The following is a 24557-nucleotide window of genomic DNA, read 5'->3' as shown; positions in this document are numbered from 1 at the left end:
TAAAGGTTTGCATGAAATCATGTCCGAAGGGTTTTGGGCGGAACTGTTCTGTGTGGTAAACTGGATAATAAGCTCAGATCATTGCAAAAAGAATATGACATTCAGGAGGAGCTCGTGAACTGGATATAAAAGTTGCTTGATGGTAGGAGCTAGAGGGTGGTGGAAGACATGTTTTTCTGACTGCAGGCATATGACCAGCGGTGTAGTGGGCCCACTGTTGTTTGCCATTTGGATAAATGGTTTGGATGGGAATATTGGTTTCCTGGCAAGTAAGGTTTTTGGGTGACACTGACATTGGTGGTAAATTGGTTAATGGAGAAAATTATATATGATACAACAGGATGAACAGTACAGCTGGGATAGTGGGCTGAAGAATAGCAGATGGAGTTTAATTAGATAAATGTGAAGTGTTTCATTTTGGTGAAACAAACCAGGGTGGGACTTGTACAGTTAATGTTCGGGCCCTGGGTAGTGTTATCAATCAGAGACCCAGTGACCCAGGTACACATTTCTTTGAATGTGGTGTCACAGGGAGACAGGCTGGTGAAGCAGGCGTTTGGGATGGTTACCTTCATTGGGGAGAGCATTAAGGGTAAGAGTTGGGATGTCATGCTTTATCTGTAAAAGACATTGGTGGGGCCACCATTAAAACATTGTTGAGCAGTAGGAAGAACTCATCTAGTTCACTTACCTCCTTTAGGAGGGACATCAAATATTCTAACCTGGTCTGGCTAACATATGACTCCAGACTCACAGCAATATGGCTGACTCCGAGCTACCCTCTGGGTGATTACCAGTGTGGTCAAAAAATGTTAGTTCAGGCAGTAACACCCACATCCCATGAATAAATAAATAAAACTACATATGTTCTTCCCTACCTCTGCAACCCCTCCAACTGCAGCAATCCGTACAGGCTTTGTAACACCATTCAGACCCTGACCACTCTCTGTAACACTCTCACCACCTCCAGCACCTTCACCTCTCCCTGTTCCTAACGTGTCAATAAACCCTGACAATGATTCCCCTTCCCATTGCCGTCCTCCTGCGAGCAGACCCATTCCAATACATTACCATTTACTCCTAAAGCACACTTTTCAGGATTTTAAGTACTTTTTGGTGATCTTCTCAGCCTTATAATCTAGACTTTTGTCCTGAGTGAGGGAAAAGTGGGAATTTCTTGCTGAGGTGTTTACTGTTTCAATGGAGTGTCCTTTTGTTGAGTGTTTTACACTGTTCCTTCAAATGGTTTCCACTTTTCATTTACAGACATATGTTTCAGTCTGTTCAGCCTGTTTACCTTGGTCAGTTCTCCTCTCAAACTCATGTAATTTGCATTTTTGTTTCTAGTTGTAGCTTGTCCTTTCTGTGATTCACTTTAAAACTTTATATTTCTTTAAACTGCACTTTATCACAATTTCCCAGAGGATCTCTCCAGGTGACATTACTCATTCACTAAGATTCATCACACAACGGTCGCTCTGAGATAGTTATGTCCCGAGCCAGTTGCACAATGTGTTTTTCAAAGAAACACTGAAAAAAATTCTCCGAACTCCTCTTCCAATATCAATGTTGACCGTGTGATTGTCCCAGATTATACAAATATTGAAGTTTTCCAAAATTGTCACCATGTGTTTGTCAAAAAATTCCAATGAGTTCCTGTTTAATGCAGTGATGAGCAATGAAATGCTGTTCAGTGGCTAAAACTGTTCTATTGCTTGTGTCCTTGGCAAGTAGTAGCCAGAATTTACATTCAGACTGACTCTACTTCATGATCTGATGCCAAATGCTTTCTCTGTAATGCCTTTGTTACCCATTATTGTTAGCGTTGCCCATTTTGCCTGAGTTTCTGCAAGGTTGTGAATCATTGAATATTTATGTTCAACTTTTGTTCACCCTCTAACCACATCTCGCTGGTGTCTAAATATCTTCTATCTCTGTGTCAGAAATCCATCTGTCTTATTGATGAGACTTCGTCCATTCAAAAAACACATAATTTACTCTTTCCCACAATTTCCTGTCACAAACCTATTCACTGGTGTACAGTTTTAGTTAATCACTGTCCCATTCTGTTCCTTCCTGCTTGTCTATGGGCACTTCCCCATGCTGTTCCGATGCTCCACCTTTTCTCTTTGGATTTGGAAATCTCCTTTCACCTGGACCCTGTCCCTGCATCCTCTCTGTCAGTTTAAAGCCCTGTCCTTAAACCAACTGACATGATTGGCCAGGACACTGGTCCCAGCACAGTTCCAGTGGGACCATCCTAATGGATTATTTTTTTAATAAATCAGGTAGGGGATGTGGGTGTCTCTGGCTGACCAGCCTTTCTTGCCCAGCTGCCCATGAGCTGAGTAGCTTGCTCGGCCATTTCAGAGGGCAATTGAGATGCAAACACTTTGCTGTGGGTATGTCGTGCAGACCACGTGAGGATGATCAGATCTCGTTGTCGAAAGGACAAGTGGGCGGCACGGTGACTCAGTGATTAGCACTCCTGCCTCACAGCACCAGGGTTCCAGGTTCGATTTCAGCCGCGGGCGACTGTGTGGAGTTTGCACATTGTCCCCGTGTCTGCGTGAATTGCCTCCGGATGCTCTGGTTTCCTCCCACAGTCCAAAGACGCGCAGGTCATGCGAATTGGCCATGCTAAATTGCTCATAATGTTAGGTGTGTTATGTCGAGGGAGATGGGTCTGAGTGGGTTACTCTTCGGAGTGTTGGCATGGACTGATTGGGCCGAAAGGCCTGTTTCCACACTGTATGGAATCTAATCTAAGGGATTGGGATTTTTGTACATCAGAAATGGTTTCATATTTGTTTATGGATTGTTAATTGCTATTTTTAAAATTATTGGTTTTAAATTACACCATATCTTATGATGGGATTCAAACCTGCCTCCCCTGAACATTAGCTGAGGTTTTGGATAAATGCCCTAACAATATGTTACTAACAATATGAGACTGCTGCCTCACAGCGCCAGAGACCTGGGTTCAATTCCCGGCTCAGGCGACTGACTATGTGGAGTTTGCACGTTCTCCCCGTGTCTGCGTGGGTTTGCTCCGGTTTCCTCCCACAGTCCAAAGATGTGCAGGTTAGGTGAATTGACCATGCTAAATTGCCCCTAGTGTTAGGTAAGGGGTATGGGTGGGTTGCGTTTCGGCGGGGCGGTGTGGACTTGTTGGGCCTGAAGGGCCTGTTTCCACACTGTAAGTAATCTAATCTAATCTAATCTACTAGGCCGTCACTTCACCTGCTCACTGGTTGCTCATCCCTGACCACTGATACGTGAAGCTAAACCCATTCTTCTAACATGATTGTGTGATCCTGAAGTCTTCCAGAACTCTGGTGATATCACTCAGTCTCCTTCTGTGTGGTATCCCTCACTGTGTGGGTCTAATTGCTGCCTCCCGCTCTTGCAGTTACTCCAGTTCCTGAGCCAACAGAATTCTCCACTCTCGAGATACACAACAGCTAGGCCAGGGATGGAGTATAGAATTTTCCAGATCTCTGTGGGGCTCATTTCCATTCTCCATGTGTAACTCTCGCTGCATCAGTCTAATTTCCCATTCTGTCTATTTCTCTGTCTCCTCTAGGTACTCAGGAAGTTCTTGACCTAATAGATTTCCTAACTGCCGGATGTCTCATCCAACACCCCATTGAAGATGGTTGGTCAGCCAGAGAGACAAAGGGAAGGGGGTTCTTGAGCCTTCAATAAATCCTGCAGTGAGGTAAGATCACACACAGTGCAGAGAGCACAGTAGGCTCCAAGCATCGGCTAACAAGACATGATATAGATACAGTGCTGGAGGGGAACACAGTATAGGCACACCCCAGACTCAATCACCACATCTACTTTAACCTATGTTGCACTGAGACAGCATCGAGAGTTCAGAGTTATCAATCCAGGCCTGCGCTGTCTTAGTGAGCATCAGTACAACAGAGGTTAAAGCAGGCCTCCGACGAGAGGTTGGGAATGCTGCCTGGGATCATTCTGTTCTGTGTTCTCTCTCCAACACTGTACTAAGACTCACTACTCTGCAACACTGTACCTATGGCATGGCTTGTGCACCAGTGTCTTCAATAATTTTTAACTCCTATAACAGTAGTTGTCCCTGTAACCTACTCCATTCCCGATTAGTCCCTCCACATATTTGAGATGTACTGCACTCCAGATTACCATCCCTATCACTGTAACTTGCTGCAGTGTCTACAACATGCTTTATTTCGGTACTCTAATCCTCTTTAACTGGATACAGAGTGATACAGCACGGAAACAGAACCTGTGGTCCAACTCCTCAATGCTGCCCATGTTATCTAAACTGAACGAGTCTCATTTCCCTGCATTTGGCCCTTAGCTCTTCAAACCTTCTCGTCTCAATGTACCTGCCCAAATGTCTTTTCCGTGTTGTAATTGTTCTTGTTTCTCCTATGTGCCTGAGGCAGTCTGTTCCATCTATGCACCATCCTGTGGAGATAATGTTCCCCCTCAGCTCCCTCTTTAAATCCTTGCTCTCTCATCTCCCGTTTATACCCTTTAGTTTTGGACTCACCTACCCTTGTATATTCACCATTCTTAGGCCCCGCATGGTTTTGTAAAACTTTATAAGGTCAACCCGTGGCCTCCTCTGCCCAAGGGAAATATTTAGGACAATGTTACAAATATACCTAATGTATGTAACAAAGTGCTGGCCAATGTTGGCAAATGTGCCAAATGCCGCTTTCCCCACCCTGTCCTCCTGGTATGCCACTTCCAAGGAACAATGTAACTGCACCCCTTGCTCTCTCTCTCTGTCTCTCTCTTTTGGACAATACTTCCAGAGCCCTTCCATTAACTGTATTAGTCCTCCATGGTTTGTCTTAACAAAATCCAACAGCTGAATTAAACTCCATCTTTCATTCCTTGGTCCACTGTCCCAGTTGGTCAAGATCCCCTTTGATAACCGTATTTACTGCCCAAGACACCATTCATTTGATCATCAACAAACGTTCGCACAATCACTCCTATATTTTGAACCAAATCGTTTCTGAAGATGATGCACATCCGTGGACCCAGCCCTGATCCTTTCTTCAATAATGGAATAAAACCATATTCTTATCATAGAGCCATACAACATGGAAACTGACCCTTCAGTTGATACCCACCATAATCTAAAACTAAACTCTTCCCAGCTGTCTGAAGATGGCCCATATCACTCTAACCCTTCCCTATTCACCTGTTTATCCAAATATCTTTTAAATGTTGTAATTGTACCCACATCAACCCCTTTCTCAGGAAGTTCATTCCACACTCAAACCACCCTCTGTGTAATAAATTGCCCCATATCTTTTTTTGAACATCTCTCTCCTCTAACCTTAAAAAGTGACCCCGCCTCTTGAGACTCCCCCATCCTGGGGAAAAGGCAACTACCATGAAATCGACCTATATATCTCATTTTTGTTCCATAAATCTTTATAGCATCATGTCTCAACCTCCAGGCTCCAGTGAAAAAAGACTCAGCCGACCAGCCATTTTTCAGAACTCAAGCTTTCCATACCCAGCAATATCCTGGTAAATCTCTTCTGAATGCCCTGCAGCTTAATAATAATCTCCCTGTTAACTGGGCGACCAGAAATGGACAGAGTATTGCAGAACAGGCCTCACAAATGTCTCTTTCCTCATTCCTGAAGAAGGGCTTATGCCCGAAACGTCGATTCTCCTGTTCCCTGGATGCTGCCTGACCTGCTGCGCTGTTCCAGCAACACATATTCAGCTCTGATCTCCAGCATCTGCAGACCTCACTTTCTCCTCACAAATGTCTGTGCAATCTCAACATGACGTCCCAAATCCTATACTCAATGGACTGAGCAATAGTCAGGCATGCAAAGTACTGTCTTATCCACTCTGTGATTGCAAGCTTCAAGATTTATGTAGCTGAACCCAGAGGTCCCTCTGCTCTAAAACACTAACCGAAGCCTTAACATTAATTGTATAAGCTCTACCCTTGTTTGTTTTACAAAATGTATTATCTCGTATTTATTCAGATTGAATTCCATCTCTAGTTTTTCAGCCCATTCACTCACTTCATCAAGATCCCTTTGTAATCTCAGAAAACCTCCTTCACTGTCCATGATGCCACCCTCCAGCCTGCCAGCCCATCACACATGGCTGTCAGTAGTACACATACCTTTGCTTGAGGCTCCACAATTTCTTCCCTAACATCCCACAGTGTCCTGTGATACACTTAATCAGGTTCTGGGACTTGCCATAGCTTTGAGTTTTAAAACCTCCATCACCACCTCTTTTATAACATGCACTCTTTTCAAGTCATAGAGATATACAGCATAGAAACAGACCCTTCGGTCCCCAACTCGTCCAGGCTTAGCAGAATATCTAAATAAATCCCATTCCCTTTTCCAGCATTTGACCCATATACGTCTACACCCTTACTATTCAGATGCCCATCCAGATACCTTTTAAATGTTGTAATTGTATCAGTCTCCATTACTTTCTCTTTCAGCTCATTCCATACACACATCACCATGTGTGTAAAGAAGCTGTCCCTTTAGTCCCTCTGTAAACCATTCACCTCTAACCTTAAACTTATGCCCTCTAGATTTGGACTCCCCAACGTCTGGGAAAAGGCCTTGAATGCTTACCCTATCCATACCCCTCATGTTTATATAAATCTCAGTAAGGTCATCCCTCCGTCTCCGATTCTCCGGTGACAGTAACCCCAGCTTATTCAGCAACAACCCGGGCAATATCTTGTTAATCTTTTCTGAGCCCTTTCAAGTTTCACAACATCCTTCCTGTAGCAGAGAGACTGGAATTGCAGAGTACTCCAATTGTGGTCTAATGTATTATTCTTGTTCCCTGAGTTCCCCAGTCTTTCTCCACAGTAAGTTCTGGAATGAAAAATAATGTTTGGGATAGAACATAGAACATAGAAGAATACAGCGCAGTACAGGCCCTTCGGCCCTCGATGTTGCGCCGATCCAAGCCCACCTAACCTGCACTAACCCACTATCCTCCATATGCCTATCCAATGCCCGCTTAAATGCCCATAATGAGGGAGAGTTCACCACTGCTACTGGCAGGGCATTCCATGAACTCACGACTCGCTGCGTAAAGAACCTACCCCTAACATCTGTCCTATACCTCCCCCCCCCCCTTAATTTAAAGCTATACCCCTTTGTAATAGCTGACTCCATACGTGGAAAAAGATTCTCACTGTCGACCCTATCTAAACCCCTAATCATCTTATACACCTCTATCAAGTCACCCCTAAACCTTCTTTTCTCTGATGAAAACAACCCCAAGTGCCTCAGCCTTTCCTCTTACGATCTTTCTACCATACCAGGCAACATCCTGGTAAACCTCCTCTGCACCCGTTCCAGTGCCTCCACATCCTTCCTATAGTATGGCGACCAAAACTGCACACAATACTCCAGATGCGGCCGCACCAGAGTCTTATACAACTGCAACTCTTAGCAAATACCCTCTTAGCAAATATCCTGCAGTTCCACACATCGATGACCTCATTGATCTTTAATGGACACTATTTTGTCCTGATGCACTCTTAATATACTGATACAATCACTTTTGGATTCCCCTTTCCTTCTCTGCTGAGGCTATTTCATGTATCCTTTCTCCATTCCTGTTTTCTACTCAGTGTATTCCTACAGCCCCTGGATATCCTCAGGGATTCCCTTGATCCAGCTGGCTATACCTGACATGTGCCCCCTTTTTCTTGACCAGACCCTCAATAGACAGCCAGTGTTTCCGAATGTTGTCAGCACTGACCTGCACACAAACAGGAACATGCTGGTGGTGATCGATCAGTTTATCTCACTTTTAAAATATTCTCACTTGCCAAACTACCCTTTTCCTGTAAATAATTCCCTTCCCCAATCACATTTTGAAAGTTCCTGGCTAATACGATCAAGATTGGTCAGGCCCCATTTTATAACTTGAACCTGTGGACCAGGCCTGTCCTTTTCCAAAGCTATTTTCAAACTACTAGAACTGTGGTCACTTTGGCAAAATGCTTTCCCACTAACACCTCAGTCCCTTTCCCTACCTTAATTCCCAAGTGGAGGTCAGGTTTTGCCCCTTTCTCTTTTCAGGCCATTTACATATTGATTGGGAGTTTTCTGGAATAAAATTACCAATTTTCTCCCTTACAAACCCTGAACACTGGCTGTCCCAGTCTAGGTTTGGAAAGTTCAAAATCCGTACCATAACAGCCTTATTATTATGGTTGATATTTAAGATGTCCTGACATATTTGTTCCTCAGTCTGCCACAGATTATTCGGGGTCAGCAGTCCGATCGTATCAAAATGATGACCCATTCTTATTTCTCAGTTCCACTAACATAGCTTCACTGGGCGATCCCACAGGAATATCCTCTCTAAGTACTGCTGTGATAATTCATGCAATCAAAACCCACCACCACACGTCCTCTCTTGCCTCCCCTTCCTGTAGCATCTCTACCTTGAAACAATGAGCTGCCAGTCCTGCCCCTCCCTCAGCTGTGTTTCTGTAATAACTATAATATCCCAGTCCCATGTTCCAATCCATGCCCTGAGTTCATCTTCCTTAACTGTCAGGCCCCTTGCATTGAAATAAATGCAGTTTAATCATCAGTTTTCCTCCATTCCCTGCTATGTTCTTGCCTGCCTTGTCTGCTGAAATTGCTGTCTTTAACTCATGTACCAGCCACAATCTTCTTTCTGGCCTTATGTTTATTTAAGGTCCAACACCCTGCCAGACTAGGTTATATCCTCTCAAGCATCTCTCGCAATTCACCCCACCAGGATATGGGTCCCTCTCCCGGTCTCAGTTGAGGTGCCTTTCCCACCCTGTCTTCCTGTGCTGACACCTTCAGGGATCTATGGACTTGTCCACCAAGGTCCCTGTATTCCTCAGTACTCCGCAAGGACCTACCATTCATAACGTCTGTCTTTCGCTTATCGTACCTCCCACAGAGTGTTACCTCACTTCGATCAGACCTAAATTTGCTTAGATTATCATCCAATCGACATCGGACTGCAGACGGAGACCATCCTCCTCACTGTGAACAACACCCTCACCTTTCATGTCATCTGCAAACCAACTAATGATACCTTCTGCTTTCACATCCGAATTAATAATGTTCAATGGTTCCTGCACAGATCTCTGTGGTACACCCGCTGGTGAATGTATGCTATCCACCAATTTTGCATCCAATTTGCCAACTTGCCTTGGAACCCAGTCCTTTTGGACCAGCCTTCCATTTTGCATCTTGTCAAAGGACTTATTCAAGTCCATGTAAACCACATCATCTGCACAGCCCTCATCAATATACTTAAGCACCATTTCAAAAAAAACTGAACTGAATTCCTCAGACAGTATCTTCCTCTGCCAAATCCGTGATGACTAAACCGAGTTGATCCTTACCTTTAAGTGTCGATTCATCCTCACAATTGTTTCCAATATGATCCCTCCCACTGCTGTCAGACTATCTGCTCTGTAATTACCTGGCCTATCACTGCTGCCCTTCTTGAACAAAGGAACCACATTAGCGATCCTACAGTCATTCAGCATTTCACCTGTGGCCAGCAAAGTATTAAATATATCCACCAGGGCCCCAGCAATCTCTGGGTAATTAGCATGGGGTCAAAGAACGCTGGTTCAGGCAGTGACACCCACATCTCATGAATGAATCAATAAAAATACATATGTCCCTCCCTACCTCTGCAAACCCCTCCAACTGCAGCAATTCATACTGGCTTTGTAACACCGTTCAGACCCTGACCCCTCTCTGTAACTCTCTCACTACCTCCAGCACCTTCACCTCTCCATGTTCGTATCGTGTCAATAAACCTTGACAACGATTTCCCTTCCCATTGCCCTCCTCCTGCTAGCAGACCCATTGCAATCCCTTTAAAACTTACTCTAAAACTCTCTCTTACTTCAGGATTTTAAGTACTTTGTGGTGATCTTCTCAGCCTAATAATCTAATATGATCCATTTTGTCCTGAGTGAGGGACCGGTGGGGATTTCTTGTTGAGTTTTTGTCTGTTTCAGTGGAATGTCCTTTTGTTGAGTATTTTACACAGCTCCTTCAAATGTTTTCCACTGTTCATTTACAGGCACATATTTCAGTCTGTTCAGCCTGTTTACCTTGGTCAGTTCTCCTCTCCAACTCATGTAATTGGCTATTTTTGTTTCTAGTTGTAGCTTGTCCTTCCTGTGTTTCACTTTAAAACTTTATAGTTTTTTCAACTGAACTTTATCACAATTTCCCAGAGGATCTCTCCAGGTGACATTACTCATTCACTAAGTTTTATCACACAACAGTCGCTCTGAGACAGTAACGTCCCTCGCCAGTTGCACAATGTGTTATTCTAAGAAACACTGAAAAAAAATTTCTGAACTCCTCTTCCAATATCACTGTTGTCAGTGTGATTGTCCCAGACTTTGTGAATATTGACGTTTCACTAAATGTTCACCATGCCTTTATTAAAAATTCCAATGAATTCCTATTTATTGCAGTGACGAGCCATGAAATGCTGTTCGGTGGCCTAAAACTGTTCTGCTGCTTGTGTCCTTGGCAAGTAGTAGCCAGAATTTACATTCAGACTGACTCTACTCCATGATCTGATGCCAAATGATTTCTCTGTAATGCCTTTGTTACCCATTATTGTTAGCGTCGTCCATTTTGCCTGAGTTTGCACAAGGTTGTGAACCATTAAATATTTATGTTCCACCTTTTGTTCGCCCTGTAACAACATCTCTCTGGTGTCTAAATCCGTTTTATCTCTGTGTCACAAATCCATCTACCTTGTTGCAGAGACTTTGTCCATTAATAAAAAAACATAATTTACTCGTTCCCACAATTTCCTGTCACAAATGGATTTGCTGATCTACAGTTTTAGTTAAACTTTGTCCCATCCTGTTCCTTTCTGTTGTATTCGCTCTCATTCCCCGTGCTGCTCTGATGCTTCACGTTTTCTCTTTGGATTTGGAAAGCTCCTTTCACCTGAAGCCTGTCCCTGCATCCTCTCTGAAGGTTTAAAGCCCTATCCATAAATCTACCAACGTGATTGGCCAGGACATTGTTCCACTGGAACTGTGGTGGGACCAATCTGAATGGATTTTTTAAAAAAATCAGGTATGGGATGTGGGTGTCTCTGGCTGACCAGCCTTTATTGACCATCCCTTGCTGCCTTGAGCTAAGCAGCTGGCTCGCCCAGTTCACAGGGTAATTGAGAGGTAAACACATTGCTGTGGGGATGTCCTGCAGACCACATGAGGGTGAACTGTTGTCTTTCTCTGAAGGTCAAGTGTTTGGATTTTTATCAATACTTATTTATGGATTGTTAATTCCAATTTTTAAAACATATATTCATTTTAAATTCCACATGGTTAGAAGTTAGAAAGAAGAAGGGGGGTGGTCACTTTGTTGGGACTGTACTGTAGACTGTTGTAGACCCAACAGATACCAGAGGAGCAGATGTGTAGAGAGATTGCAGATAACTATAGGAATAATAGAGGAGTATTGGCTGGAGATTTTAATATTCCCTGTACTGACTGGGCCACCTAGAGTATAAGAAGACCTGGACGGAGGGCAATTGTTCAAATGTGTCCAAGGAAGGTTCCTAAATCAATATGCAGAGGGCCCGACTCTACTCAGGTAGGTGCAACACTTGGCCTTCCCTCAGAAAACAAGATTGGGCAAGTGACTGAACTGTCATTCGGAGAGCACTTTGGGTCCAGTGCCCACAACTGTCTTCGTTTTAACATAGTTATGGAAAAAGATCAGCAGGTCCACAATTGAAGAGGAAAACTGGAATAGGTACAGGTTTGGGGCCATTCTGCAGGATCTGGCCAGCGTCAATGCCGTGAATTTAAAATTGCACAACGCCCAGTTATAATCCAACTCGCTTTGAAAGTGCTGGTGATCACTGTAACAGATGAAAGGCTTAAACTAAATTTGTTTGAATATTATATTCTATGGCACTGTCATCCTGTTGCTATAAATTCTGTACCTTAGGATTGTGCTCCACAACCACCTGATGAAGAAGCAGTGCTCTGAAAGCTAGTGCTTTCAAATAAACCGGTTGGACTGGAACCGAGTGTCGGGTGATTTTTAACTTTGTCCACCCCCAGTCTGACACCGGCACCTCCACATTATGATTCCAATCGATCGGGTGAGTCTGTTTGAAGGAAAAGGAACAACTGGTAAATGGGAGACTTTGCAAAGTGTGATATCAAAAATCCAGGACCAGGATGCTCCATTGGAATAAAGGGAAAAGCTGGCAGGTTTAGGGATCCTTGGCGGATGAGGGATAATAAGGTTCTGGTCTTGAAATGAAGATTACATGCATTGGGTTTAAGCTTTCTGTACCTACGTAAACTCTTCTATTCTTAAAGACACGCTCAATCTGTGGAGACCCCACAATCCTCTCAGTCCCTGTAACATTCCCAATCTGCAGAAGTCATTCCAATGCCTGTGACTCTTCCAATCCAGTTCCTACAAGACCCTCTATCTATGTGATATCTTCCCATTGCCAGTTCCCACCCTGTCAATGTAAGCTTCCCCCGTGTCTCCATCCATCTACTCATTTCCATAATCTTCTCCAGCTCTTACATGTGTAAACATCACCCTCCCCTACAACTCTTCCCACTCTGACCAAACTGGAGGAGGTTACTAATGCTCCCTAATCTGTAAAACTGTCTCCAACCAAAATTGCTGTCTTTATCACTTGGAAAATCTGTATGATTCCACACCCTCCATATCTAAATAACCTGCAGAACCTAAGCCTTCCTGTATCTATAAACATCTTCAGTCACGACTACCCTCCATATGTCTGTTTGTTCTTCCCATCTGTAAACCCACTTTATCTCTGTACTCAGCTCCATTCACCTGAAACATTCCTGTCTGTGTAAAACACCCCATCCTTGTCCCTTTAAACTGATCCATCCCTCCCAACTCCCCAGCTCCATGAATCCCCTGTAGGCCCTACAGCTCTCCACATTTCTGTAACCTCCTGTGGCTCTATGCTCCTCCCTTCCTGTGAAACCACCTCCAGTCGCCAGAACCCTCTGTCTCTGTTACCTCATACAACCTTAGCAACGCCTCCAATTTGTGTCTCTTCATTCAGACTCCATCCTCTCCAGCTTCCCGAAATCTCTTCCTGTCATCATAACCCTCGCTATTTAGAACATAGAATCGGACAGCCCAGTACAAGCCCTTCAGCCCTCGATATTGTACTGACCTTTTATCCTACTCTTAAGACCAAACTAACCTACATACCCTACATTTTGCTATAATCGCTGTGCCTATGCAAGAGTTGCTTAGGTGTTCGCAATGTGTCTGAATCTACTTCCCCGGCTGGCAGTCCATTCCACGCACCCACCACACTCTGTGTAAATAACTTATCTCTAATATCTAAGGTAAATCTTCCGCCAATTACCATAAAAATATATCCCCTTGTGATAGCCATTTTGCCATGGGAAGTTGTCTCTGGTTATCCATGCGATAGATGCCTCTCATTACCTTGTACACCTCTATCGTGTTACCATTCTTCATTCTTCACTCCGATCAGAAAAGCCTGAGCTTCCACAACCTACCTTCAATGGGCATGCCCTCCAGTCCAGGCAGCATCTTGCTAAGTATCCTCTGCATTGTTTTTAAAACTTCCACATCCTTCCTACATGAGGTGAACAGAATTCCAAGTGTGGTGTAACTGGGGCTCTATAGAGCTGCAGGAAAACACTGGATCTCTTAAATTCAAACCCCGCTAATGAAAGCCAACAAACCATACGCCTTCTTAACACCCTCTCAACATGAGTAGTAACTTCAGGGACACACTGTTCGTGCACACTGCTAAGTATCCTGCCTTTAACCATGTAAAGTTTTTTTTCTGCAGAATCCTCCAATCTGAAACCATCCCTATCTTTGTAACTTCCTCCAGTCCCTACAACACTCATAAACTGTGAAACCTCCTCAAGTCCCTATATTCCTAATGCCTGCAAAATCCTCCAGTCCTGATATCCCTCCCTAACTCGGTAAATGCCACCGGCCTCGAGTGCCCTTCTGGGGAACACTGCAGAGGAAGGAAGAGTTGTGGAGTCCGGGCCATGTTACAGAGGTAGGAAGGGCTGCAGAACCTGGACGTTGGTACAAACATGGGAAGGGACGTGGGTCCTGTAGGAGTGTAAAGAGAGCGGGATTCATAGAGCCTGCAAGATGGAACCAAGAATGGATTACTGAAACTGAAGGATGTTATGATTTAAACGACAGATCATTTTTGATTGGACCATTCAGCTCCTCTGAGAGTCAAAGCGATGTACAGCATGGAAACAGACCATTTGGTCCAACCCGTCCATGCCGACCAGGTATCCCAACCCAATCTAGTCCCAACCACCAGCATCTGGCCCATATTATTGCAAACCCTTCCTATTCATATACCCATCCAGATGTCTTTGTATCAGCCTGCACCACTTCCTCTGGCAGCTCATTCCATACACGTAGCACCCTCTGCGGGAAAAAATGCTCCTTAAGTCTCTTTTATATCTTTCCCCTCTAACCATAAACCTATGCCCTCCAGTTCTGGACTGCCACATTGCAGGGTAAAAGAACATAGAACGTAGAACAATACAGCACAGAACAGGCCCTTCGGCCCACGATATTGTGCCGAACATTTGTCCTAGCTTAAGCACCCATCCATGTACCTATCCAATTGCCGCTTAAATGTCACCAAAGATTCTGACTCTACCACTCCCACAAGCAGCGCATTCCATGCCCCCACCACTCTCTGGGTAAAGAACCCACCCTTGACATCTCCCCTATACCTTCCACCCTTCACCTTAAATTTATGTCCCCTTGTAACACTCTGTTGTACATGGGGAAAAAGTTTCTGACTGTCTACTGTATCTATTCCCCTGATCATCTTTTCAACCTCTATTAAGTCACCCCTCATCCTTCGCCGTTCCAACGAGAAAAGGCCTAGCACTCTCAACCTATCCTCGTACGACCTATTCTCCATTCCAGGCAACATCATGGTAAATCTTCTCTGCACCCTCTCCAAAGCTTCCACATCTTTCCTAAAGTGAGGCGACCAGAACAGCACACAGTACTCCAAATGTGGCCTAACCAAAGTCCTGTACAGTTGCAACATCACTTCACGACTCTTGAATTCAATCCCTCTGCTAATGAACGCTAACACACCATAGGCCTTCTTACAAGCTCTATCCACTTGAGTGGCAACTTTCAAAGACCTATGAACATAGACCCCAAGATCCCTCTGCTCCTGCACCTCACTAAGAACCCTACCGTTAACCCTGTATTCCGCATTCTTATTTGTCTTTCCAAAATGGACAACCTCACACTTGGCAGGGTTGAACTCCATCTGCTACTCCTCAGCCCAGCTCTGCATCATATCCAAGTCCCTTTGCAGCCGACAAGAGCCCTCCTCACTATCCACAACTCCACCAGTCTTCATATCATCTGCAAATTTACTGACCCACCCTTCGACTCCCTCATCCAAGTCATTAATAAAAATTACGAACAGCAGAGGACCCAGAACTGATCCCTGCGGAACTCCACTTGTAACTGGGCTCCAGGCTGAATATTTACCATCTACCACCACTCTCTGACTTCGACCGGTCAGCCAGTTTTCTATTCAATTGGCCAAATTACCTTCTATCCCATGCCTCCTGACTTGTCGCATAAGCCTACCATGGGGAACCTTATCAAATGCCTTACTAAAATCCATGGATACTGCATCCACTGCTCTACCCGCATCCACATGCTTGGTCACCTCCTCAAAGAATTCAATCAGACTTGTAAGGCAAGACCGACCCTTCACAAATCCGTGCTGGCTGTCCCTAATCAAGCAGTGCCTTTCCAGATACTCATAAATCCTATACCTCAGTACCCTTTCCATTACTTTACCTACCGCCGAAGTAAGACTAACTGGCCTGTAATTCCCGGGGTTATCCCTATTCCGTTTTTTGAACAGGGGCACAACATTCGCCACTCTCCAGTCCCCTGGAACCACCCCCGTTGACAATGAGGATGAAAAGATCATTGCCAACGGTACTGCAATTTCCTCTCTTGCTTCCCACATAATCCCATCAGGCCCGGGGGACTTGTCTATCCTCAAGTTGTTCAAAATATCCAACATATCTTCCTTCCTAACATGTATCTCCTCTCGCTTAACAGTCCTTTTCACACTCTCCTCTTCAACAATACGGTTCCTCTCAATCGTAAATACTGAAGAAAAGTACTCATTCAAGACCTCTCCTATCTCTTCCGACTCAATACACAGTCTCCCACTACTGTCCTTGATTGGACCTACCCTCGTTCTCGTCATTCTCATGTTTCTCACATACGCATAAAATGCCTTTGGCTTATCCTTGATCCTATCCGCCAAGATTTTTCATGCCCTCTCTTGGCTCTCCTAATCCCTTTCTTCAGGTCCATTCTGGCTATCCTGTTTCCCTCCACTGCTCTATCTGAACCCTGTTTTCTCAACCTTATGTAAGCCTCCTTCTTCCTCTTTACAAGACATTCAACCTCCCTCGTCAACCAAGGTTCCCTCACACGACCATTTCTTTCCTGCCTGACCGGGACATACATATCAAGGACACGTCGTATTTGTTCCTTGAAAAAGTTCCACATTTCCACGACATCCTTCCCCGACAGCATATGCTCCCAACTGATGCTCCTCAGATCCTGTCTTACAGCATCGTAATTACCCTTCCCCCAATTGTAAAACCTACCCTGTTGCACGCACCTATCTCTCTCCATAACCAAGGTGAAAGTCACAGAATTGTGGTCACCATCACCAAAATGTTCACCCACTAAAAAGCCCATCACTTGTCCCGGTTCATTACCGAGTACCAAATTCAAAATGGCCTCCCCTCTGGTCGGACAATCTTCATACTGTGTTAGAAAAGCTTCCTGGACACACTGCACAACCATCGCCCCATCCAATCTACTAGATCTAAAGAACTTCCAATCAAAATTTGGGAAGTTGAAATCACCCATGACTACTACCCTGTGGCTTCTGCACCTTTCCAAAATCTGTTTCCCAATCTGTTTCTCCACATCTCTGCTGCTATTGGGGGGCCTATAGTAAACACCCAACAAGGTGACTGCACCTTTCCTATTTCTGACTTCAGCCCATACTACCTCTAAAGGCAGATCCCCCTCGAACTGCCTTTCTGCAGCTGTTATACCATTTCTAATTAGCAACGCCACCCCCCTCCTTTTTTAACCACCCTCCCTAATCCGACTGAAACATCTGTAACCAGGAACCTCCAACAACCATTCCTGTCCCTCTTCTATCCACGTTTCCGTGATGGCCACAACATCGTAGTCCCAGGTACCTATCCACGCCTTAAGTTCACCGACCTTATTTCTGATACTCCTTGCGTTGAAGTATACGCACTTGAACCCATCTCTGTGTCCGCAAATATTCCCTGTCAGTGCTACCTTCTTCACAGCCTCCCCACACACTTGGACATCCTGACAAACAGCTAGCCTACTTGCTGGACTACAAGTCCGGATCCCACCCCCCTATCAAATGAGTTTAAACCCCCCCGAAGATAGCTAGCAACCTACCCCCCCCCCCCCCAGAATATTGGTGCCCTTCTGGTTCAGGTGCAACCCGTCCTGCTTGTACAGGTCCCACCTTCCCCAGAATGCAGTCCAATTGTCCAAATACCTGAAGCCCTCCCTCCTACACCATCCATGCAGCCACGTGTTCAACTGCACTCTCTCCCTATTCCTTGCCTCACTGTCACGTGGCACCGGCAACAACCCAGAGATGACGACTCTGTCTGTCGTCGCTTTCTGCTTCCAGCCTAACTCCCTGAGCTCTAGAATGACTTCCCCACCTCTCTTCCTACCTATATCATTGGTGCCAACTTGCACCACGACTTCTGGCTGCACACCCTCCCCCTTAAGGATTCTGAAGTCACGGTCCGAGACGTCTCGGACCCTGGCACCCGGGAGGCAACAAACCATCCGAGAGTGTCGCCCATGCCCACAGAATCGCCTGTCCGTCCCTCTAACTAGAGAGTTTCCTATATCTAGCGCTCTCCTCCTCTCCCCCTTTCCCTTCTGAGTCTCAGAGCCAGACCTCACGCCACAGACCTGGTCACTGCAGCTTCGCCCTGCTAGGCTGTCCCCCCCACCAGTGTCCAAAGCGGTATACCTATTGTTTAGGGGAATGACTACTGGGGATCCCTGCACTGCCTGCTTCCTCCTCTTGCTACCTCTCTTCTCCAGGCGTAACTATGTCCCTGTAGCTTCTATCTATCACCTTCTCAGCTTCTCGAATAATCCTCAGTTCATCCAACTCCAGTTCCAGTTCCCTAACTCGTTCTGTGAGGAGCAGGATCTGACTACATTTCCTGCAGATGAAGTTGGCAGGAGTATCGGTGGTCACCCCTACCTCGAACATCCTGCAGGAGAAACATTCCACTGCCTGCGCTGCCATTACTCTACACTTCGTCTCCAAAGCAAGAACACTGAGTAGCTTACCTGTGAACTTTAAAGTTAGGTTAGAGGAGGAGGATGGGAGGGAGGCCCTACCCACTCAAATATCAATCACTTACCTTCCCGACCAGCTCTGTGCTCCAACCTCACTTCCGCCAAGCTCGCGCCTCTCTCTGCTGAGAAAAGACCGTTGGCGTCGAGGGAAGTTCTTTATATGTCACTTACCTTCCCAACCAGCTCTGTGCTCCAACCTCACTTCCGCCCAGCTCGCGCTGCTCTCTGCTGAGAATAGACCGTTGGCGTCGAGATAAGTTCTTTATATATCACTTACATTCCCGACCAGCTCTGCGCTCCAACCTCACTTCCGCCCAGCTCGCGCCGCTCTCTGCTTAAGAGCCCTCAAGTTAAAGCTGTGTCCCCTCATGCTAGACTTCGCCCTCCAAGGAAAAAGGTTTTCAAAACCCACCCAATCTACCCTCTAATTATCTTAGAGATCTCTGTTAAGTCACCTCTCAACCTTCCCTTTAACCAAAAATAGCCTGATGTTCCTTAGCCTTTCCTCCCAAGACCTTCCGTCCATACCAGGCAGCATCGTGCTAAATCTCATCTGCACCCTTTCCAAAGCCTCTATGTGCTTTCTATCATGCGGTGACCAGAACTGCACGCAATGCAGAAAGTGCAGCTCAGCTCTGCAGCTTATCTCTGTCTCTCTGTAACCTACGACATTTTTCAGTACTATCCAGAAATCCACCGACCCTCGTGTCATCTGCAAATTATGAACACATTATTCAACGCCTTCATCCAGTTCATTTATTGAAGTAGCAAGCAGCAGTGGATACAAAACAGACCCTTCCAGTACACCACGAGTAACTGAACTCCAGGATAATACTACCCATCAACCAACGCCCTCTGTCTTCTTTCAGCTTGCCAAAGTCTAATCCAAACCGTTAAATTACTCCCAATCCCATGCCTCCGTATCTTGTGCAATAGCCTACCGTGGGGTACTCTCCCAAACACACTTCTTGAATTCCATACACACCACATCAATTGCTTTTCCCTCATCCACTTATTTGGTCACCTTCTCAAAGAAATCAATAAGCTTTGTGAGGCACAACCAACCCTTCACAAAACCATATTGACTATCCCAAATCAACTTATTCATATCTAGCTAACTATATTTCCTATCTCTTATAACCTTTAACGACAACTGAATTAAGTCTCTTTGTCCTATTTTTTACGGGATGGTCTCTACTTGCAATCTGGAACAAGGAGACAACTTTTACTATTCTCCAGTCTTCTGGCACAATTCATGTAGACAAAGACGACATGAAGATCAAAGCCAAAAGCTCTGCAATTCCCTACCTGTCTTCCCAAAGCATCCGAGGACACATCTCATCCGACCTATGGGACTTATCTTTTCCACACTTTCCAGAATTGCTGGCACCTCCCCCGCCCGGGTTAAGAGGCCATTGCTGGAAGAACCGAGTGGGATGGTTTCACAGACTGTTGCTAGGAAAGCAGAGTAGGCATTTGGATCACAGGTAGATGTTACGGGAACACAGTGGGAATTGCTTCATAGAGCACAACTTGCGGAACAGTATCGTGACTGACCAACAGGCTTTTCTTATGAGAGCAAAGTGTGGATGTGTTGAGAGGCTATTGCTAGTGGACAAGAGTGAGAATGGGTTCGCGGGCCGTTGCTGTGGAAAAAGTGAGGGCATGGGTTTTCAGATAATACCAGGAGAAGAAAGTTGATATATGTTTACAGGCCGGTGCAAGGAAGAGAGGTTGGATGTGGAGCCATCGGCCGATGCCCAGGGAACAGATTGGGAATGGGTTCATGGGCCGTTGCTACGGGAATGGATTGGAGATGGGTTAACAGGCCATTGTTAGGAATCCAGTGTGGATATGTGGCAACAGGCTGTTGCTTGCAGAAAAGTGTCAGGATGGGCACACGAGCTGTGCTCCTCAGAATAGAATATAGAATATAGAACATTGCAGCGCAGTACAGGCCCTTCTGCCCTCGATGTTGCGCCGACCCGTCATACCAATCTGAACCCATTAAACCTACACTATTCCAAGTGCGTCCATATGCTTGTCCAATGACGACTTAAATGTACTTCAAGTTGGCGAATCTACTACCATTGCAGGCAAAGCATTCCATACCCTTACTACTCTCTGAGTAAAGATACTACCTCTGACATCTGTCCTATATCTATCATCCCTCAATTTAAAGCTATGCCCTCTCGTGATCACCGTCACCATACTTGAAAAAAGGCTCTCCCTTTCCTCCCTACCTAACCCGCTGATTATCTTATATATCTCTATTAAGTCACCTCTCAAACGTCTTCTCTCGAACGAAAACAGCCTCTCAAGTCCGTCAGTCTTTTCTCATGAGACCTTCACCCCCATACCAGGCAACATCCTAGTAAATCTCCTCTGCACCCTTTCCAAAAATTCCACATCCTTCTTATAATGCGGTGACCAGAACTGTACACGATACTCGAAGTGCAGAGGCACCAGAGTTTGTACAGCTGTAGCATAACCACATGGTTCCGGAACTCGAACCCTCTATTAATAAAAGCTAAAACACTGTATGCCTTCTAAACAACCCTGTCAACCTGGGTGGCAACTTTCAAGGATCTGTGCACATGGACACCGAGATGTCTCTACTCATCTACACTACCAAAAATCTTACCATTAGCCCAGTACTTTGCATTCTGGTTACTCCGACCGAAGTGAATCACCTCACACTCGCCCGCAATAAACTCCATTTGCTACCTTTCAGCCTCGCTCCGTAGCTTATCTATATCTGTCTGTAACTTACAACATCCTTCGTCACTATCCTCAACTCCACCGACCTTCGTGTCGTCTGCAATATTACTAACCCACCCTTCTACGCTCTCATCCAGGACGTTTATAAATATAACCAACTGCAGTGGACCCAACACCGACGCTTGCGGTACACCACTGGACTCCAGGATGAACATTTCCAATCAACCGCCACCCTCTGTCTTCTTTCAGCAAGCCAATTACTGATCCAAACTGCAAAATCTCCCACAATCCCATTTCTCCGCATTTTGTACAACAGCCTACTGTGGGGAACCCTATCGAACGCCTTGCTGAAATCCATATACACAACATCAACCAGTTTACTCTCATCTACCTGTTTGGTCGCCTTCTCAAAGAACTCAATAAGGTTTGTGAAGCACGACCTACCCTTCACAAAACCGTGCTGACTATCCCTAATCAAATTATTCTTTCCTAGATGCATATAAATCCTATCTCTTATCACTTTTTCCAACACTTTACCAACACCTGAAGTGAGGCTCACTGGTCTATAATTACTAGGGTTGCCTCTACTCCCCTTCTTGAACAGGGGAACCACATTTGCTATCCTCCAGTCTTCTGGCACTATTCCTGTCGACAATGACGATTTAAAGATCAATGCCAAAGGCTCGGTAATCTCCTCCCTGGATTCCCAGAGTATCCTAGGATAAATCCCATCCTGTCCAGGGGACTTATCTATTGTCACACTCTACAGGATTTCTAATACTCCTTCCTGGTGAACGTCAATTACACCTCGTCTAATAGCCTGTATCTCAGTATTCTCCTCGACAACATTGTCGTTTTCTAGAGCGAATACTGTCGAAAAATATTCATTAAGTGCTTCCCCTATCTTCTCTGACTCCACACACAACTTCCCACTGCTATCATTGATTGGCCCTAATCTTACTGTCGTCATTCTTTTATTCCTGAAATACCTATAGAATGCCTTAGGGTTTACCCTGATCCTATCCGGCAAAAACTTCTCCCGTCCCCTCCTGGCTCTTCTGAGCTCTCTCTTTAGATCTTTCCTGGCTACCTTGTAACACTCAAGCGCCATAACTGAGCCTTCACATCTCATCGTACCACATGCCTTCTTCTTCATCTTGAACAGAGATTCCACTTCCTTCGTAAACCACGGCTCCCGCGCTCTACAGCTTCCCCCCTGTCTGATAGGAGCATACTTCCCTCGGACACACCGGAGCCTCTCCTTGAATAAGCTCCACATTTCTAATGTCTCCATCCCCTGCAGTTTGCTTCCTAATCCTATACTTCCTAAATCTTGCCTAATCGCATCGTAATTGCCTATGCCTCAGCTGTAACTCTTGCCCAGTGGTACACACCTATCCCTTTCTATCACTAAAGTACACATAACAGAATTGCGATCGCTATCATCAAAGTACTCACCTACTTCGAAGTCTAACACCTGGCCGGGCTCATTACCCAGTACCAAATCTAATGTGGCTTCTCCCCTTATTGGCCTGTCTACATACTGTGTCAGGAAGCCCACCTGCACGCAATGGACAAAAACTGACCCATCTATAATACTCGTACTGTAGTGTTTCCAGTCAATATTTGGAAAGTTGATGTCCCCCATGACAAGTACCCGGTGTTTCTCACTCTTATTGAGAATCATCTATACTATCCTTTCCTCTACGTCTCTGGAGCTATTCGGAGGCCAATGTAAAACTCCCAAAAGTGTGACCGCTCCTTTCCTGTTTCTAATCTCAGCCCAGTCTACCTCAGTTGACGAGTCCCCAAACAGCCTTTCTGCAACTGTAACACTGTCCTTGACCAACAATGCCACACTTCCCCCTGTTTTACCATCTTCACTGTTCTTACTGAAACATCCAAATCCTGGAACCTGCAACAACCATTACTGTCCCTGCTCCATCTATATCTCCGAAATGGCTACAACATCGAAGTCCCAGGTACCAATCGATGCTGCACGTTCACCCACCGTATTCCGGATTCTACTGGCGTTGAAGTAGACACCATTCAAACCAACGTCTTGCTTGCTGGTTCCATTTTGTGTCCCTGAACCTTGATTTCGGACCTCCTTTCTTTCAACCTCTTCTATACTCGAACTACAATTTTGGTTCCCATCCCCCTGCTGGGTAAGTTTAAATCCAATCCAATAGCCTTAACGAATTCCCCTCCCCCACCGCAGGATATTGGTACTCCTCTGGTTCAAAGGAAGACCATCTTGCTTGTCGAGGTCCTACCTACCCCAGAAAGAACCCGAATTATCCAAGAGTCCAAAACCCTCTCTCCTGCACCATCCCTGTAGCCACATGTTCAACCCCTCTCTCTCCCTATTCCTCACCGCACTAGCACGTGGCACTGGCAACAAACCAGAGACAAAAACTCTGTTCGTCCTGGCTCTAAGCTTCCATCCTAGCTCCCTGAATTTCTACCTTAAATTCCCATCTCTCTTCCTACCTATGTCGTTGGTGCCTATGTGGACCACGAGTTGGGGCTGCTCCCATTCCCCCTTAAGGATATCAAAAACACAATCAGATACTTCACGAAACCTGGCACCTGGGAAGCAATGCACCAACCGTGCGTTTCTCTCGTCCCCACAGAACCTATCTATCCCCCTAACTATGGCGTCTCCAATGACTACTGCTCTGTTCATCCTTCTTTCTTCCCTTCTGAGCATCAGGGACAGACTCTGTGCCAGAGCTCTGTGCCCCACTGCTTTCCCCTGGTAAGTCGTTCCAAGCTGTAAGAAATGCGATAATAGTCAGGATGAATGCGTGGCTTGTGAAACGATAAATTAGGAAGGGGTTCAGATTTTTAGGACATTGGTATTGGTTTTCGGGGAGGTGAAACAATTACAAACTCGATGGTCTACGCCTAGGCCGGACTGGAGCAGTTCCTTTGGGGGTGCTTTTGTTGGGAATGATTTAACCGAATGTTTCAGCAGGATGAGAACAAACTCAGGAGGTTTGTTGACAATAAGGAGGTTGTAAAGAAAGCCTGTAGGGAACTAGGTAATGAAGTCCGTGTGACGGAGGGGAAATGTAGGCAGGGAGCAGATGATTAATGTGAAGTGACAGGTGGTCTGAGGTGATTTTGCTCTCATGCGAACAGTGTAGTAGGTAAGTCTTGGATTACAACCTGGGAGTATGATGTTATTGTTGTTACTGCGTCATGGTTGAGGAATGGGAAAGTTTGGCATCGAAGTAGCATGCGATATAGCTGTCTCAGGTGTGATAGAGAGTGAGGTAAGAAGGTTTGAGGTGTTGCTTTACTGTT

Source organism: Chiloscyllium plagiosum, unplaced genomic scaffold (genome assembly GCF_037043375.1).
Source record: "Chiloscyllium plagiosum isolate Xiang-an unplaced genomic scaffold, Cpla_swu_hap1 HiC_scaffold_18, whole genome shotgun sequence".
Lineage (NCBI taxonomy): Eukaryota > Metazoa > Chordata > Chondrichthyes > Orectolobiformes > Hemiscylliidae > Chiloscyllium > Chiloscyllium plagiosum.
This window is presented reverse-complemented; position numbering follows the sequence as displayed.